Source organism: Pantherophis guttatus, chromosome 9 (genome assembly GCF_059756535.1).
Source record: "Pantherophis guttatus breed Tessera chromosome 9, ASM5975653v1, whole genome shotgun sequence".
In the NCBI taxonomy this organism is placed as follows: Eukaryota; Metazoa; Chordata; class Lepidosauria; order Squamata; family Colubridae; genus Pantherophis; species Pantherophis guttatus.
In genome coordinates, this window is record NC_142071.1 from 30662452 (window position 1) to 30680662 (window position 18211).

The window sequence follows — 18211 nt, forward strand, 5'->3', positions numbered from 1 at the left end:
CCAGGTTCACAACTTATACCATTATAAGCTATAATGTGACTAATTGTAGGACTTCAACTAACCATCCCTGACAAATCCACATTTTTATCACCCCGTGCAGAAGCGATGGAGCTATTTGATACTGGATCGCATTTCCCTTTCCCTTTTCGGTCTCTACCTGAGGCTCACAGCATTTTGCTTGTCTGTAGGCGCAAACACCTCCAGGGATCTACGCACACAACCACTAACTGCTCAAGCTTCAGCTAAACTAAGAAACTTGGGTTGCACATCAATGAGACGCTCAGAGCTCCTCCATCAGAAGATGGAGTCCGGACGGATAAGAATTGGACACCCGATTCCGTCAAGAGCTGGTGTTGAAATGAGCTGTTTAGAAATTAAAATTGCTCAGCTCAGCCCTTACTTGCCTGGAAGGTCTATTCTGGTTCTAGCAGGGATATAGCAAAGGCTTCTGAATGCAGGCCAAATCAGCAAATACAACAAGAAGTGTGGATGTGTGTATGTGAGATCAGATGTGCGTTGATTGATTCCCTTTGCAAGAGCTAGATAGACTTTTGAAAGTCTGCACAGCCATCTGTCTCTTACAACTCTTCTCTCCAGTATATAATTTAGGCCTTGGTGAGTTATATAAAACTCTGCATCAGAGATGAGAGTAGTCATCTAAGAAGTGAAGCAAGCTCCGGCTAACATAGTTTTAAGGAAGCTCATCAACTTCTAAGTAGACAGATACAAGCTATCAACAGCAGGATTGAAATAAAGCCAGAAGTCACTGAGATGATTGGCTGGTGACCCAAAGGAGATGGAGAACCTGAAAACTCCACGTTCTGAAGGACAGATGTATCTGGATCAGTGGTGAAATTCAATTTCTTTTTTACTACTGGTTCTGTGGGCGTGGCTTGGTGGGTGTGGCTTGGTGGGCATGGCAGGGGAAGGATACTGCAAAATCCCCATTCTCACCTCACTCTGGGACTACCCAGAGGTGGTTTTTGCCGGTTCTCTGAACTACTCAAACTTTTCGCTACCGGTTCTCTGAACTACTCAAAATTTCCACTACCGGTTCTCCAGAACCTGTCAGAACCTGCTGGATTTCACCCCTGATCTGGATGTTCTAGCTGAGCTGTAGGTTGTGTGGTTTTCAAGTGGAAGACGAGAAGGAAGGGGCACAACTGCAAGAGGGAAGTCACCCTAGAACCCAGAGATCATCATCTGGTCCAACCCATGAAAGACGATCACTGTTCCCTCCTAGTGGAAAGCTGGCGACCATTTGGAGTCAACTGAAAAGTCATTCCCATCTCAAGAGATGCTCCAGTCTTGAGCGATAAACTAAGCCAACCTACTGTGGTTTCAATCCAGCCAAGGGAGCAACAAAGACCAAAGGACAGAGTGAATTCTGGCCAGATGGTGGTTCTTTCTGATCACAGCAAGTGGCCCAAGATAATCCTGGCTAGTCCTTCTGCAGGAGAACATTTGTAAAATATTATCGAGAACAAACATCTATCTCTTCCTTTCCTCTAGTGTTTCTCACATTTGGCAGCTCACAGCATCCCTGGTCTATAGAGTCAAGGAGTCAACATTTTTCATGTTTAGCCCTTGTTCTGAAGGTGCCTAAAAGTCAAATTTTATTTCTGTTTGTTTCTTCCTTCCCCTCCAGATGGGCCTCAGAGCCGTTTAAAGCTCTCGGAGGAGAATTATAAAGGTGTTAAAGGTTGAAGAGGAGAAAGATTTGGAATCTGAAAGGGCTAACGAGACACAAGGAGGAAAAATGAAGAGATATAGACACCCCACCTCACCTCACCCAAATCCAATTTGCAACTGGCGAGTAGATGGGAGGTAACCGTTCTTTCTACTCACAGTAGAAAAGTATAAGACGTTGAGTCGGTCCCAGAAATTCTGAATTCACTGGAGAAATAAAATAGGATAATAAATTATAGTCTTGCCTTCAAGTATTAAACCAGGGGTGTCCAGCATGGCTGGCTGGAGAATTTTGGGAATTGAAGTCCACAAGTCTTAAAGTTGCCAAGGCTGGAACTCCTGCTGTAGTCCAAATGGAACTAAAGAATCCGTTTCAGATCCCCAAGGATCAAAATTTGGTGTCGATGTGGCTGATTTTCCATTTTCATTTCCTGCCCATTCTTAAAAAGTCCAAAATTGCATCACTGAAGTGGTTTGCAGTCAAGTATTGCCATGAGTTTGAGATATGGGTCTTCTTAAGGAGGGACGTTGTCTTCCCACCCTTAGCTCACCACCAATGTAAATGTAGATGGGGGAAACATACCCTTTCCAAGATGTCACTCTGTCACTTGATAGCTTCCCATGAACATCCAGTGTCAACATTCCAAGTGATGCACCCCTAGAATGCAGAACTCTTAAGGTAGGCAGATTCCTCAAAGAACAATTTATTGCATACACCATATTGGCACAACTGGCAAAAACCGACTCTGAAAGTTCCCGCAGCTTTCACCTGATTAAAAAGTAAAAGTTTCCCCTTTCCCCCAAGTCGCTGATCACGCTGTCCAATCAAGGTGCTGGCTGATTGCTTGGTGACTTCGCTCCTCCCCTAGCCAGCCACCTGTCAGAGTGTCCTTGGTTCCCACAAGTGTCGGAGTGTCCTTGGTTCACTTGGTTCAACTGTCGGAGTGTCCTTGGTTCCCACAAGAAAACTTTCTTGTTTTGGGCTACAAAACCCCACCTAGGTATTTCCCTGCCCCTCCCTGCCCCTTCTTCAGCTTCGGGGCAACCCTGAAGCCTCTGAGATGGCCTCAGATAGATCCACTTCAGGGTTGACATCCAGAAATTGAAAGTCAACAACTACTAATCCCTTGTTAATGCAATGTGTGGAGTCAATGAGCAACTTATAATGGAAATCTTTTCGGTATCAACCATGATGTTTTCTGCAGACAGGAAATAGGTGGAATTAGGAGTAGCCTGTTATTTTGATCCTCCAAGTCAAACAGCGAACGTGAAAATTATTAGCATCCCCCAGTTTCTACGGCTGGATTTCCATCATTAGCTCATCCTTTATGAGGCCCTGATTACAGTGGCAGATCATTGACATTCTTGAGGTTAATAATGGCAAATTGCAAAACAACCCAATTGATTGTAATAATTGCTTCACTGAACCAGAAGAACAAACACTTAGCGCATCATTTATTGACACCTCCAAGCATCCTTGTGGGCAGCCAGGCATTATGATACCTGGTTTACCGTGAAAAGCCAGCATCCCAACCTGGAGGGCGCATGTGTCCTCTGCATCTCCAAACGTCTCAGCTATGGATCTTCATCCACGGTGATGAAACCAGGTTTCATAATGTTAATAAAGGAAGTAATCGAGGATTCTAACCGTGATTTGAGAGAGAAAATTGGAAAAACATGCCAAGCCAATCATGTCTGTGTTGGAATTCTAGCTGCCCACCACATTGGCCCTGTAGTTCCTCAGCCATGGGAGGTGGGGTTTTGGACAGTTGCTCCTGCAGGTATCTCCCTTGCAGTTTTATGGACTGCACGAAGAGGCGATTGTGCACGAAGTGCATGTGTCAGGCTTCGATGTCATCTCAAATAAATTGCATTTCCAAACAAATAATCTTTGCTGAAATCTTACATTTATTGAGTACAACAATCTGGTCCCGACTTCGTCGTAGCTAATACTAACCCTCTGACCCCAAACCCTTCCCTTTCCGTTCCCCAATTCACAGCGTCTCATTGGCCATCTTCCAAGTCAGTCTCCCCACGTCCTGACTTCAACTCACAGGAATGTCCCCCCTCCCATCCCATCTCCTAGGGGATATTATCTACAGAGAAAATAAGTAGGTGAAAAGTCAAGCCTCTTCCTCTTCTCTTTATGGCAGCAGTAGAATGCTGACAGCATGTACAAAGAGAACCGGTAGTAAAGCCGGTTAGAACCCACCACTGTTGTACACCCCAGGCCCTCAAACACAACCCTGATGCAGCCCTCAGTGAAATCGAGTTTGACACCTCTGGGTTAAGTGCATTGCGTTAACCCTCCTGGTGAAAGCTTACTCAAAGGTGATTCCCCTTCTTCAGTGGGGTTTCCAAGTCAATGTACTCTAATTGCAGTTAGCTATTAAGACATCTGCTTCCTTGTCAGAAGTGTGTTTCTGGGGTGACCCTGAGTGCAGATAGGAAACAAACCACTTTTTTAAAATTTGCAGACTGCCAGTTCTCTCCACCGTCAGTAAGTGGGGCTCTTGCTGCTCTTCCACGGGGAGAAAGCATCTCTGTATCAGATTTGGGTCAAACAATAAATTTGGCATTAATACGCACAAATAGAAAACTGGCCCTCCGTCCCCTGGTGAATGCAACTCGTGCCAGACCAGATAGAAATATAATTATCCTAGAAATAACAACTTTATGCAGAGCTGTTTGGGCTAAATCCAAATTCATTTGGACAGGGAATAAATGACAGAGCCATTTTCAGCCACCGCCAAATATCTGAAAAAAAGCAGAGAAAATATTCTCGAGAACGCTCCGCATTTCCCTAAATGCAGCCATTAGAAAAAGGAAGTGCTTTTCAAAAGCTGGTTTGAGTGGCAGGGGCAGGCCTGTTAAGGCCGACCTGTGATTTAAGCCGTGTGTCTTGCCACGGAGAGGACTCCCAAAATCGGAGCTGAGTGGAGGCTATTCTGTAATCCTTTGACTGACAAATTGAATGTGTCCACTTCAAATGGATCCTTCAGTGCAGGGGTCTCTTGGCAAAGCTGGCTGGGGAATTCTGGGAACTGAAGTCCTCCAGGCTTTAAGTTGCCAATGTTGGAGACTCCTGCCTCAGTGCACGATGCCAACAGCTCACTGCAGCAATTGGACAGAGTTGCATTTTACCTCGTTTTCTCCAATCTTTATCGGAATGGAGATAAATCACCTATTACAGATGGAAATGAGGTGTGTGCTTTGGACTCTTGGGGCTCCATCTATTCCACCACATAAAGGAATCAGGGGGGCCAAGCAGTGGTGAAATCAAATTTTTTTTACTACCGGTTCTATGGGCGTGGCTTGGTGGGCGTGGTGTGGCTTGGTAGAGGGAAGGAAGGAAGGAAGGAAGGAAGGAAAGAAGGAAGGAAGGAAGGAGGGAGGGAGGGAGGGAGGGAAGGAGGGGGGAGGAAGGAAGAAATGAAGGAAGGAAAGAGAACGAGGAAGGAAAATAGATATATGAGAGAGAAAGGAAGGGAAGGAGCCTTGGTAGTACAAGGGTTTAAAGCACCCTGTTATTAAGCTGCTTAAGACCAGCTGCCTGCAATTACTGCAGGGTTCGAATCTCGCCAAGGCTCAAGGTTGACTCAGCCTTCCATCCTTTCTAAGGTAGGTGAAATGAGGACCCAGTTTGTGGGGGCAATAAGCTGACTTTGTATAAATATACAAAAAGTATGAAGGCTATTGCTGAGCACATTGTAAGCCGCCCTGAGTCTTCGGAGAAGGGCGGCATATAAATCAAATTAAAAAAAAAAAAAAAAGGAGAAAGGGAAGGGAAGGGAGGATAGAGGGAAGGAAGGAAGGAAAGAAGGAGGGAAGGAGGGAGAGAGGGAGGGAGTGGGAAGGAAGGAAGGAAAGATAATGAGGAAGGAAAATAGCTTAACGCATTGCTTAACGCATTGTAAGCCGCCCTGAGTCTCCAAAGAAGGGCGGCATATAATTCTAATTTTTTTTAAAAAAATAGATATATGACAGAGAGAAAGGAAGTGAAGGAGAAAGGGAAGGGAAGGGGGACAGAGGGAAGGAAGGAGGGAGGGAGAGGGAAGGAAGGAAGGAAAGAAAGGAGGAAGGAAGGGAGGAAAGATAGTGAAGAAGATAAATAGATATATGACAGAGAGAAAAAGGAAGGGGAGGAGAAAGGGAAGGGAAGGGAAGGGAAGTCTCAGATCCATCATCTGCAAGAATCTCTAACCTTACTTTTCTTGCTTTTCTTAAAAGGCAGCCTGGTATTAGGAGTACAGTATTTAGAGGAGAGGAGCTTAGGATGCTTCTTGTATCCTCAGCAATGTCTAATCCTTTATTCAATTCTGCTAAGCTTCTTCGCTGCAGTGCTATCCGATGCCAAGAGCAGCTGGGCTCCAATAAAGGCGGTCACAGTTATCGGCAAAGCCTTTTCTGTAACATGGGGAAGATCTACTATGCCTTCTGGTTTCCCACTCCCACCCTCACCCGGGAAATCCAAGGCTGAAGAAGCTCCTTCCTTTGTCTTGTCCACATACTTTGATTTCCTTTGGATTTACCTCTCCTGTTGCAGTGATAATGGGGGTTGGGGGGAGGGAGGGCAGAGATGGGGAAATGAAATTAGAACAGGGGTCTTCAAACTTGGCAGCTTTAAGACTTGTGGACTTCAACTCCCAGAATTCTCCAACCAGCATACAACTATACAGCATCCAATGATATTTCTCAGCCGTGACAACTTCAAGATGACTGAGGAATTTTGGGAGGCCTTGATGACTCCCAGTATAAGGCTCTGTTCTAGAACGGTGGGTTCCTGAGTCTAGACCAGGTAGTTCCTGACCAAGATGAATGGAAAAGCCAACATGCCATCTGTACAAATTTTATGGAGTCCTTCCCCCCCAGAAGATCCCTTCTGAGACCTAAAATTCACTGATATAGAACAGGGATCTCCAACCTTGGGAACTTTAAGACTTGTGGACGTCAACTTCCAGAATTCCTCAGCCAGCCAGCCAATTACTCCTCATGACTATTGATGACCCAACTCTTTCTCAAGCTCAGGGACATTTTAGGGTTGTTCTGGTTGTTAGAATTTAGCCTTGGATATTACTCTGAACTCTGAACTTCAGATTTCTGGTGCTTCCTGGAATCATATTGAATTGCCAAGCTGTGCGTTTTGAGGAAAGGATACAAATTACCAAGTTGGGTTCACTAGTGTGTCTGGATTTGAATTCATCTTCTCCGAAGCAGCCTGTTGAGTCTCCCCACTTCTTTTCCAGGAGCTAAATCCCTTCCCCTCCTCCTAAACTTTGATGGAAAATAATCTGATATCTGGAAGACTTCAAACCAGGCTCAGCGGAGAGCAGGGGCAGTGCTGTCTCGCTCAACAATGCCAATCTGCAGAAACGAGGGAGAGGAGACACAATGGGAGAACTAAGTGGACTTGATAGAAGCCTATAAAACTCAACGAAGTGACAGCTGTCCAACTGCAATATTGTTTTTGCTCCATAAACTCTGCATCAGCTCCAATCGCTTGCTAAAAAAAAAAAAAAATGAATATCCTTTTGCAGATTTGCTCTCAAAAGGAGATGAAAGGAGAGAGAGAGAGAGAGAGAAACAATTCCATTCCTCAGACTGCGACTCACAGATGGTGCATAGATTATTGCTCTTAAAACAGGAGGAGTTTTTTCTTTGCTGAGTCAGTGCCTGGAATAAGTTTACATATTTGCTGGAGACGGGGAGATCTTTGGGGGAATGTCGTGAGAAGCGGGGGAGAGCCGCACGGATGGCTGAAGGCAATCTCCACCAAGCTGAATGGAGAAGTGTTTGGACGACAGTTGCTGGAATTTTAAGGAAGACAAAAGCAGAGAGATTGAAACATTATGTATTTTTTTCGGGTGGTGGTATTAATTGTTAGATTAACTCTGGAGGGGACATTAAACCTTAAAGAAGCATTGCTCAGCTGTGGCATCTAGGAGATGTGGTGACTTCAACTTTCAGAATTTCCCAGCCAGCAAAGGAGACAGATGGTTACCCAGATCATGGGACCTTCTCTCACTGATCGTTGGGTCCTCCTAAACTTAAATTCCCATCCCATCCACAGTCCAGTGCAGTGTTTCCCAACCTTGCAACTCTAAGATGTGTGGGCTTCAACTCCCAGAATTCCCCAGCTAGCAAAGAAAACAGAGGGTTAGCCAGAAATTGAGACCTTCTCTAGTTGAGCATCAGGTCCTCCTAAGCTATAAGTTCTCACCTCCAGATTGTTGGGGGCTCTGTAAACGGCCTAGAGAAGGCTGTAAAGCGGTATATAAGTCTAAGGGCTATTGCTATTGTTATCTTATCCACACTTTTTTCAGTTTTTCCCAACCTTGCAACTCTTAAGATGTGTGGGCTTCAACTCCCAGAATTCCCCAGCCAGCGTCACATGTTAAGTTTTACCAAGGGAGAGAAACACTACCCTACACCATAAAAGCAAGGTGTTGTATACTATGAGAATAATTTCAAACTAGACAACCATTCGGCCGCCTACCTAATGGTTGGGGGAACCTCCATACAGGTAGCCCTCAAAAGATACAATTGATTCCCAAAAAGTGTAACAGCCACCCAAACAACCAGTCATGTCACCGCATTTTAGGCATTTGTCAAACGCTTCACTTTTATGGCCATTTGTAGTGTTCTACGGTCATGTGACCACTGTTTACGATGGCAGTTTCTGGCATTTAGTCCCGGTTTTCCAGTAAACAATGCCCATTGGGGAACATTGATTTGCTTAACGACCGCCACAAAAAAAATATCAGAAAATTAAGTCCAATCAGGTGATGCCTCGATTTACAGTCACAATAATTTATGACTGTAATTCCGAGCTCAATTACAGTCAGGAGTCAAAGACTACCTGTAGCAAATTGAGGAACAGAAAATGTCACTTCCTTTGCAAGGTGTCCTATCCCAGGCTAGAAACTCACCGCTGAAATATGGAGAAGAATGTGTGCCAACCCAATTCAAGACTTCCCTGCCAGGGATGGGTTCTACTTATCTTTACTACCGGTTCGCAGTGGGGCTACGTGCATGCGCTCGCTTTGCTCGTACCCATGTGTGCTTTTCTGCGCATGTGCAGAAGCATTTTGATGATGTCAGAGTTGGTGGGCGGAGCCTCCTGCCGGTTTTACTACCAGTTCCATAGAACCAGTGTGAACCAAGGGCAACCCACCACTGCTCCTTGCATGAATTTATCCAGTGTGGGCATCTTGTATGGGTGGGATTTAATCTCATTTGTACACACTTTTACATGTCAGCCTCTTCTCCTCCAGACCATGTGATACCAAATCCTGCCTACCAGGGGTGGGTCCTATTTACCTTTACTACTGGTTCGTAAAGGGAGCACTTGCTTCGCTCGCTCGCGCTTCTGGGCATGCACAGATCGTCCATGCCTCAGCTCCTTGTCCCGCACAGTACGGAGACAGCAATAAAACACAGCTGGACACATCAATTGTGAGTGAATCCTGGTTTAATGCTTCGTCAGATACAAGACAACGCCAAGTCTCAAAGTCCTTCAAAGTTGGCGCTACGAGCATCCGCCTCGTAGCGCCTTATGTCCCCGTTCCCCACCCCTTTCGTAATGATCGTCTGCGTTAATAGTCTGTAATTGCGTTTCCGGCGTTTTCTTCAATTCTTGCGCTAATCTGGCTATCCTAGCCTGACACACTCCCACCCCCTCGCGTGTCGCGTTTCCCACCACCGATCTATCATCGTGTGAATTTAGCGCAGGATTCCGTGAGTTATATCTGTCCCGAGCCTCCACCGTTCGTCCTTCGCGTCCCGTCCGTATGTCGAGCATGCCGGGCTCGACACCATGATGACATCCGGGTGGGTGGATGGAGACTCCCTCTGCTTTTACTACCGGTTCGCAACGGGGCAGCTTGTTTCGCTTGCGCACGTGTGTTTCTTCGCATCCGCAGATCATCCATGATGAGATCCGGGCGAGTGGGCGGAGCCTCCTTCCACTTTTACTACCGGTTCGCAAGAACCGGACCGAACCGGGAGCAACCCACCACTGCTGCCCTCCTCGCTTTTTCTAACTGGGTGAGGATGTTCTTTTTTTTTTTTTAATTTGATTTATATGCCACCCTTCTCTGGAGACTCAGGATGGCTTACAATGCGTTAAGCAATAGCCTTCATCCTTTTGTATATTTATACAAAGTCAGCTTATTGCCCCCACAAACTGGGTCCTCATTTAACCTACCTTAGAAAGGATGGAAGGCTGAGTCAACCTTGAGCCTTGGAGAGATTCGAACCTGCAGTAATTGCAGGCAGCTGTGTTAATAACAGGGTGCTTTAAACCACTGTCCTACCAAAGCTCTTGGTAGCATGTTCTACCACTGTCCTACCAAGGATGTTCTTGGAGGTACGCATAAGATCCGGGCATGATTTTGTGGTACTTTTCTTTTAAATAAAACACCAGCTATCCAGAACAACGATGAACTTCTGAATGTCTTGCATTGGTGGGGGGGAGGGGAATTTAATTTATTGCAAAAATATTTTTGGTGCGCAGCAGATGTCTTGTCCTCCAACTTTCTGGCCTACTTTCTGTGTCCTCAATCCTGACGTGATGAAACAAACGAGCTTTGTTTCCCCATCATTCTGCTGGCAGTTTTGCCCCAAAGGTTCCAATGGGTTAAGCAAACAATACGGAGAGGAATTAGCAAAGAGCAGATGAGTGTTGGCAGTTCCCAGCACTCTCATGAAAGGTCCCATTCATAGCCATTTAATGGTCTCGGGCTGGTGGGGAGCCTGGTTTATCTAGGCATGATTGGGCCTTCTTGCTCATTTTGGGGCATTTTTGCTTGGGTTGCATTTGCGCGGGAGTTTGCCACTCAGCAGTCTCGCGTTGAGTGATGCCCAGGGGAAGAATGACCCCAAACCGTTCCCAAGCATGGGAGAACCTGTGATTTCCCAGGATAGTTGCTTGCATGCCTCCATTTTCTGCAAAATTCAGTCTTTTTAGTTCTGAAGGGTCTCATAGCTCAATTTTTTTCCTGCCTTGGGACACTAACACATTCCTTTGCTGTATCACAGCTGAGTGTCCCTTGCTTAGTTCTGAAAGATTTTCTGCAAAAAAAATGAAGTGACTTTTCCTGCTACCATTTCACCAGTTGCATTTCCATGACAGCTTTAATTAGGGAATTGCTTGATTTTTCTGGGTTGGCAGATGAGGATGATGATGATAGAATAACAGAGTTGGAAGCCCAACCCCTTGCTCTTCTTTAAGATTTAAGACTACTGCAACGCTCTCTACATGGGGCTCCCCTTGAGGAGCACCCGGAGGCTCCAACTGGCGCAGAGTGCAGCCGCGCGGGTGGTTATGGGAGCAACATGGCGCTCCCGTGTGACACCTCTCCTGCGCGAGCTGCACTGGCTCCCGGTGGTCTTCCGGGTGCGCTTCAAGGTTTTGGTCACCACCTTTAGAGCACTCCATGGCTTAGGACCTGGTTATTTATGGGACCGCCTACTACCACAAGCAGCCTCCCACTGGCCGGTACACTCTCATAGAGAGGGGCTCCTCTGGGTGCCGTCAGCTAAACAATGTCGACTGGCAGCCCCCAGGGGGAGGGCCTTCTCTGTGGGGGCACCCACTATCTGGAACGAGCTCTCCCCAGAGATACGGAGGATGCCGGATCTGCACACTTTCCGCCGTGCTCTTAAAACCCTCCTATTCCAGCAAGCCGGCCTGGCCTAATTTTCTCCCCTGTTTTAAAATTCTTTTAAATCGAAATTTTAATCTGTTTTAAATTATTGGGATTTTTAATTGTCTCGGGCTAAATTATTTAATCTGGTTTTAATTATGTTTTTTTAACTTTTGTATCTATGTATTTTATTTTGTGCCTGTTCACCGCCCTGAGTCCTTCGGGAGTAGGGCGCTATATAAATCTAATACAACAAACAAACAAACAAACAAGATGCCTGATCCACACATTTAATTGGACTGTCTTATAATGCCAGGATTATTAGCATGATGGGCCAGAGTTTTTGCTAAGGGGTATTGGATAAACAAACCTGAACATCAATCTTGTTAAAGGCAATGGAACTTATGAATTCCAAAGGAGCTGGGCAGTCAATCAATCGATCAATCAATCAATCAGAATAGAACTGGCAGGGACCTTGGAGGACCTTGCTCAGGCAGGAGATCTTATACCACTCCAGACAAATGGCTGTCCAGTCTCTTCATGAAAACCTCCAGTGATGGAGCATCCACAACTTCTGGAGGCAAGTAGTTCCACTGTTTAATTGTTCTGGGAAATTTCTCTTTAGTTCTGGGTTGCTTCTCTCCTTGATTAACTTCCATCTGCTGCTTTTTGTCCTGCCTTCAGGCCCTTTGGAGAATAGGTTGATCCCCTCTTCTTTGTGAAAATCCCTTAGATATTGGAACATTGCTATCATGTCACTCCTGGTCCTTCTTTTCATTACATGATGTTGTCCATTCAGTCATGTCTGGTTCATGGAGATTCTCTGGGCCAGGTCTCTCCACATTTTCCAACCTTGAATCATTTCTTTGAGTTTTTCGATGCTCTGTCTGATGTCAGCTTTGATAGTGTCCAGCCACCATCAAATATGGCTTCCTTTTGCCTCCAACTCTTCCAAACGTAATTGCTTTCTTCAGTGAACTTCTCCTGCATGCCATGGCCAAAGAAAGCAAGATGCAGTTTCCTGATTTTTGCCTGGCATAATTTATCGCGTCCTAAAACATCCTAACTAGTCAAATTGGCTTTGACTGTGGGACCCGATAAGTGCCTGCCCTGCAAAGCCATCCTTGTTCATACTAACCAAGTTTAGCAGATGAAAGTACAGCTGCTGGGTTTAGGCCAAGCTGGACATCAGCAGCTTGGATGAATCCTGTCATTAAGCTATTCCTGTGTCCAAAGGTAGGTTTCACATAATTTTACCACTGGTCCACCGCGCAGCAAAAATGTGAGCATACGTGTGGCCTTCCATGCACGTGTGTTGCTAATGCGTGCAGCTTGTATGCATGCATGTGACTCAGAAAATGGGGCTAAATAGGATACCACCACTGCAGTGGTGGGCTCCTCCCGGTTTGGCCCGGTTCGGACGAACAGGTAGCGGTGACGATATGATGTCACCAAACTGATTCTCTTTGTTCGGGAGCTGCCCGCCCCCGCATTATTCTTACCTTTTATTTGGCTCCACCCCCAATCTATTCGCTGCCTCCCGAGTCCCAGCTGATCGGCTAGAAGGAAAAAAAACCGTTTAAACTCTTGCCGCGGGACTTCAAAGGGCCGCCCTACAGCTGATCAGTGTTAAAAGGCAGTTTGGTGGTAGACCGGTGCCTCCAAAAACAAATGAGTAGACCGGTGCCTCCAAAAATAAATGGGTAGACCAGTGCCTGCAAAAATAAATGAGTAGACCGGTGCCTCCAAAAACAAATGAGTAGACCGGTGCCTCCAAAAATAAATGGGTAGACCAGTGCCTGCAAAAATAAATGGGTAGACCAGTGCCTCCAAAAACAAATGAGTAGACCGGTGCCTCCAAAAATAAATGGGTAGACCGGTGCCTCCAAAAACAAATGAGTAGACCGGTGCCTCCCAAAACAAATGAGTAGACCGGTGTCTCCAAAAACAAATGAGTAGACCGGTGCCTCCAAAAATAAATGGGTAGACCGGTGCCTCCAAAAACAAATGAGTAGACCAGTGCCTCCAAAAACAAATGAGTAGACCAGTGTCTCCAAAAATAAATGAGTAGACCGGTGCCTCCAAAAACAAATGAGTAGACCAGTGCCTCCAAAAACAAATGAGTAGACCGATGCCTCCAAAAATAAATGGGTAGACCAGTGCCTCCTAAAACAAATAGGTAGACCAGTACAGCTCTGCAAGGAGTTAAAAGCCTGGTAGACCAGTACCTCTGCTAAATCCTAAAGAATTGTCACATGACCATCAAACCACACCCACAAAATAAGCCACGCCCACAGAACGGGTAGTAAAAATTTTTAGAACCCATCCCTGTTGCATGCATGCGTGTGGCTCAGAAAATGTGGCTAAATAGGATACCACCACTGCCTGTGTCCATAACTTTCGTCGGGCCCTAAAAACTTATTTTTTTCAGTTTGCCGGTCTGTCCTGATTTTAGGGTTAGTTTTAAAATTTTAATATTTATTTTAAATTGACAAGTTTTAAATTATGGGCCAAATTTATAAATTATTTTAACTTTATTTTTTAACCGTGATGTTTGTATAGATGTTTTTTATCTGGCTGTTCACCGCCCTGAGTCCGAAAGGAGAAGGGCGGTATAGAAATTCGAATAAATAAATAAATAAAATAAATAAACTAAGATACTCGTGCTTGTGATTCTCGCTCTCCCTCTTGCTGAGCTCCCAAATATTTTCTTTTGTTTAGTTACGTTTCCTTGCAAAAGAAAAAAAAAGAAAAAAAAAGAAAAAAAGGAAGAATAGAAAAGGCATTCCTATCACTGTTTCCTACGATGAATAAAAAAACAGCCTCTTTTCCCCGAGTGCCCTTTTCACCAAACAGCAGCAGGCTGAACTTACAAAAGGTTAAATGTTTGCCTGCTAGCAAAAGATGGATCCGCTGAAGAAAAGTGGCCACCATAAAACCGTCCCGTTGGAAAGGTCAGTCAAAACTATCTGTTCGCCCAGAGAGCTGGACCGGCAGAGAAAAGATAAGGTGTGACTCTCAGAAGCGGAAAGGGGAGAAAACCAATTAAATAATGACATGAGACAGCAGCTATCTCTTCTCCTTGGCAAAAATCGGCTCCCATGGCAGTATTGTAATTAAGTCCACTCGTTTTTTTTTAGATGGGTCAACTAACTGGACAAGTAAAGCGTTTGGAGAAATAAAGCTGCAAGTCAGATTGAGTTCTTAAGATGTATCGCAGTTAATGTTGGCCATGAAACATTGGAAGGTCTCTTTGGAAACTAGAGCTGACGGGTTGCTCTCACTCAGAGTTCAGAATTTTGCTGGTTCTGTTCTGTTTCTTGTTTTAAACAAAACCGACTCTTCCAGGGTTCACATCATCAAGGGTAGAGGAGAATCTGGCCAGCCAGAATAAGTGGTGCATCGGGTTTCAAATGGTGCAATTTAGGAAACAAAGTCTTGTCTCAGTTGCTTTGATCATGGAAGACCGTTCTTCCTGGAAGGGCACATGGTTGTTTTATTGTTTTATTTGTTTTATTAAATTTGTATACCGCCCTACTCCCAAAGGACTCAGGGCGGTGAACAGGCACAGGATAAAATACAGAAATACAAAAGTTAGAAACAATTTAAAACCAAATTAAATAATTTAGCCCACGACCATTAAAACCCCAATAATTTAAAACAAATTAAAATTTCAGTTTTAAAAAATTTAAAAGAAAGGGGAGAAAATTAGGCCAGGCCGGCTTGCTGGAATAAGAGGGTCTTATTCATGTAAAGCTTTCGTTGGTTTGTGTTTTGAGATGGAGCAGTGGTGAAATCCAATTTTTTTTACTACCGGTTCTGTGGGCGTGGCTTGGTGGGCGTGGTGTGACTTGGTGGGCATGGCAGGGGAAGGATACTGCAAAATCTCCATTTCCACCCCACTCCTGGGGGAAGGATATTGCAAAATCTCCATTCCCACCCCACTCTGGGGCCAGCCAGAGGTGGTATTTGCCGGTTCTCTGAACTACTCAAAATTTCTGCTACCGGTTCTCCAGAACCTGTCAGAACCTGCTGCATTTCACCCCTGAGATGTAGCCTGTGCTCTTCAGCAGGTCCACGCCTTTGAAAAGGTTGAATTTTCAAAACAGCTTAGACAGTTGGGTAGACACCTACTTAAATAGAATCAAAGACAATCTTTGTAGGACATCTAGTTCAACTTTCTCTTTGCTTCGGGAAGGTCGGTGTTACTCACAAAATTTGACTTCTCTAGGTAATTGGTGAAATAATGTTTTGGGGTGGTTTAGATCCCACAAAACCATTTTTAAGTTGGTAAGAAAAAGATCTCTAACAAGGGATCCCGATCTTTCCCCAGATGCTTCTGTAGGGGCATACAGCATGATGGATTCTACAGATATCTAATTAGGGGTGTGTGTGCATGGTGTCCCATAATAATAAAATGAAGGGGCAAAATATATGATGTTTCTTTTTCTGGACACGAGGTGTAGGGATGAGGAAGTTGGAACTCTTTGGGTCAACTCTTTGGCATTGTCCTACCTGCATTTTAAGTGGACGGACATGTCAGGATGCTTGAATTATGCCAGTTGGGTCAAGGAATGGACTGAACCCAAGATGCTATACAATTGTTTCCTGCAGATGTGCGTGTACCAGGAGTGAAATCCAGCAGGTTCTGACAGGTTCTGGAGAACCAGTAGTGGAAATTTTGAGCAGTTCGGAGAACCGCCAAATACCAGCTCTGGCTGGTCCCAGAGTGGGGGTGGGAATGGCGATTTTGCAGTATCCATCCCCCAGGAGTGGGGAGGAAATGGGGATTTTGCAGTATCTTGCCCTTGCCACGCCCACCAAGCCACACCACACACCCCAAGCCACGCCCACAGAACCGGTAGTAAAAAAAAAGTTGGATTTCACCACTGGCGTGTACCCCTTCACAATTTACAAGCTATCCTAGAGCACTTTCCTAAACAAGTAAGGAACCGAAAGAGTTGGCCAATCATTCTTGGGACCATAAAATTGGAAAGCAGTCCTTCATTTCTTCATTGTTATTATTATTATATGCATAAACCATTTTTTAAAAAAATATTTACAGTGGCTTAAAATCTTTTGAGAAGCCGAGAGCGATGAATAACCTGCAGTGGCAAGTAATTCTCCCCCCTCTGTTTTAAAATTAAGTGGGTGGGCTTTTTTGTTGTTGTTTAACATCCATGCTACTTTCCCTCCTCCCCCTCCTCTGCTCCCGCCGGCAACTCCTTGTCTTAATTGCATCATCGGATTTATTTCTAATTTCAGTTCGAACTTGACGCGCCTTTGAATGTTCCGAGCATGTGCCAAGTCCCTGCTGAAATTCGACTGCGCCTGGTGACATCTCCTCCTTATAGATATTCATCGTTGCCTCTTTCCAACCAATGTTGCATATTATCTAGCTCACCAGAGCCCACCTGGAGATGAATAGCCAAAGAGCATTTTCTGTTTTGTTTTTTTCTCCTAGCCAATTCTCCAGACGTCCCGCTCCTGCCCTTATCATGTGCTTTTAATAACTATATTGGTCTAAGATGCATGGCCCTCTGTCTCCATCCGGCTTATCGCGGTGCACTCCAACCGTACGAGAACCACATGGATTGAATTGCAACCGTCTCTGCTCTCCAAAGTGCATGCACGAGGGTTTGAGGAGGGAGAGATAAACCCTACATGTCATCTAGGAGGCCGTTTTTAGCATAAGCCTGTTCCATCGACATCAAGCATCCTGCTTTCCTGCAGATAATGCTGGTTTCCTTTCTACAGAAATCCATGGGGGGATTGTCGAGATTGTTTAATTTACTCCGTCTTGATACTTCCTCCAATGTCTGCCTCTCTTTTTTTCTTTCCATATTCCAGGCATAATGGATCAAGTCGAAGAAGGAAAAAAAAGAATATTAAACTCTCTCCCAAATCCTCATGGGAAATTCGTCTGGATTTAACGGCCGAATCAAGGCAGGAAATAAAAAGCCATAAATCATTCATCGTCCACCCCTCCCTCTTTCATTCAATAACTTCGTGAAGGAGAGGGAAGGAAATCCCTTCAAGGTAATTAGATAAGCAGGTCCCTTGCTTTTATTATTATTATTATTATTATTATTATTATTATTATTATTATTATTATTATTATTATTATTTAATTTTTAATTAGAAGCCGGAATGGAGGTGCATTGTTAGGGGTTGACTGATGGCAGTTTCTGGATGGAAATATACCAGTTATTTATATAGAGAATTCTGTAGCATTTCCCATTATTTCTGCTCATCAAATTATGTTTCCCATTGTGGAGGTTAATGCGTTATTTGGTCCCTGCTGATCAACTTGCCATTAAACGCCAAGGTGTATTATTTGTAAATAACTGATTAGAAGTCAGCTTGGTTGTGGGGATCCGTTATGCAAGCTGTTTAAAGGGAGGGGAGTTAACGTTGAAGTGGATTTCCAGGTAGATGCTAATGCATTTCAACAGTGCTTGGATCAGTGCTATATTTAGGATTTCAAGGGTGTCAATATTTACCCTTATATATGCTGAGTGATTCGGAGAAAGTAACGCCAGGAAAATCTATAGCACAACATGACTCAGAGATTTAAACTAAGTGGGGCAATGTCCAAGTCAGTTTATCCACTTTTGCAGGAAATAAATGATTATAGTGGGAGTTCTCAACCTTGACAATTTTAAGATGGGTGAACTTCAACTCCCAGAATTCCCCAGCTGGCTGGGGAATTCTGGGAGTTGAAGTCCACCCATCTCAAACTTGCCAAAGTTGAAAAACACCTCATTAGAGTGTCAAGCTGCAGAATACTTTAAGGAAGGACTCCATCTGTCCCAAATGGGGGAAGGCAAGGTGATACCTTCTGGTTGGTGCCACTTCCAAAGTTCAGTTTGCCA

General features: G+C 44.7%; 1 long non-coding RNA gene across 2 annotated transcripts in view; it reads left to right on the forward strand.

Moving 5' to 3' along the window:
• The window catches only part of LOC148112512 (uncharacterized), a 35294-nt gene that overhangs the window by 3190 nt on the left and 13893 nt on the right, over positions 1-18211 (forward strand). For both annotated transcript variants that reach the window (XR_015729409.1, XR_015729408.1), the window contains exon 2: positions 17187-17375. This is a non-coding gene — a long non-coding RNA (uncharacterized LOC148112512). The remainder of the gene's footprint in view (positions 1-17186; positions 17376-18211) is intronic.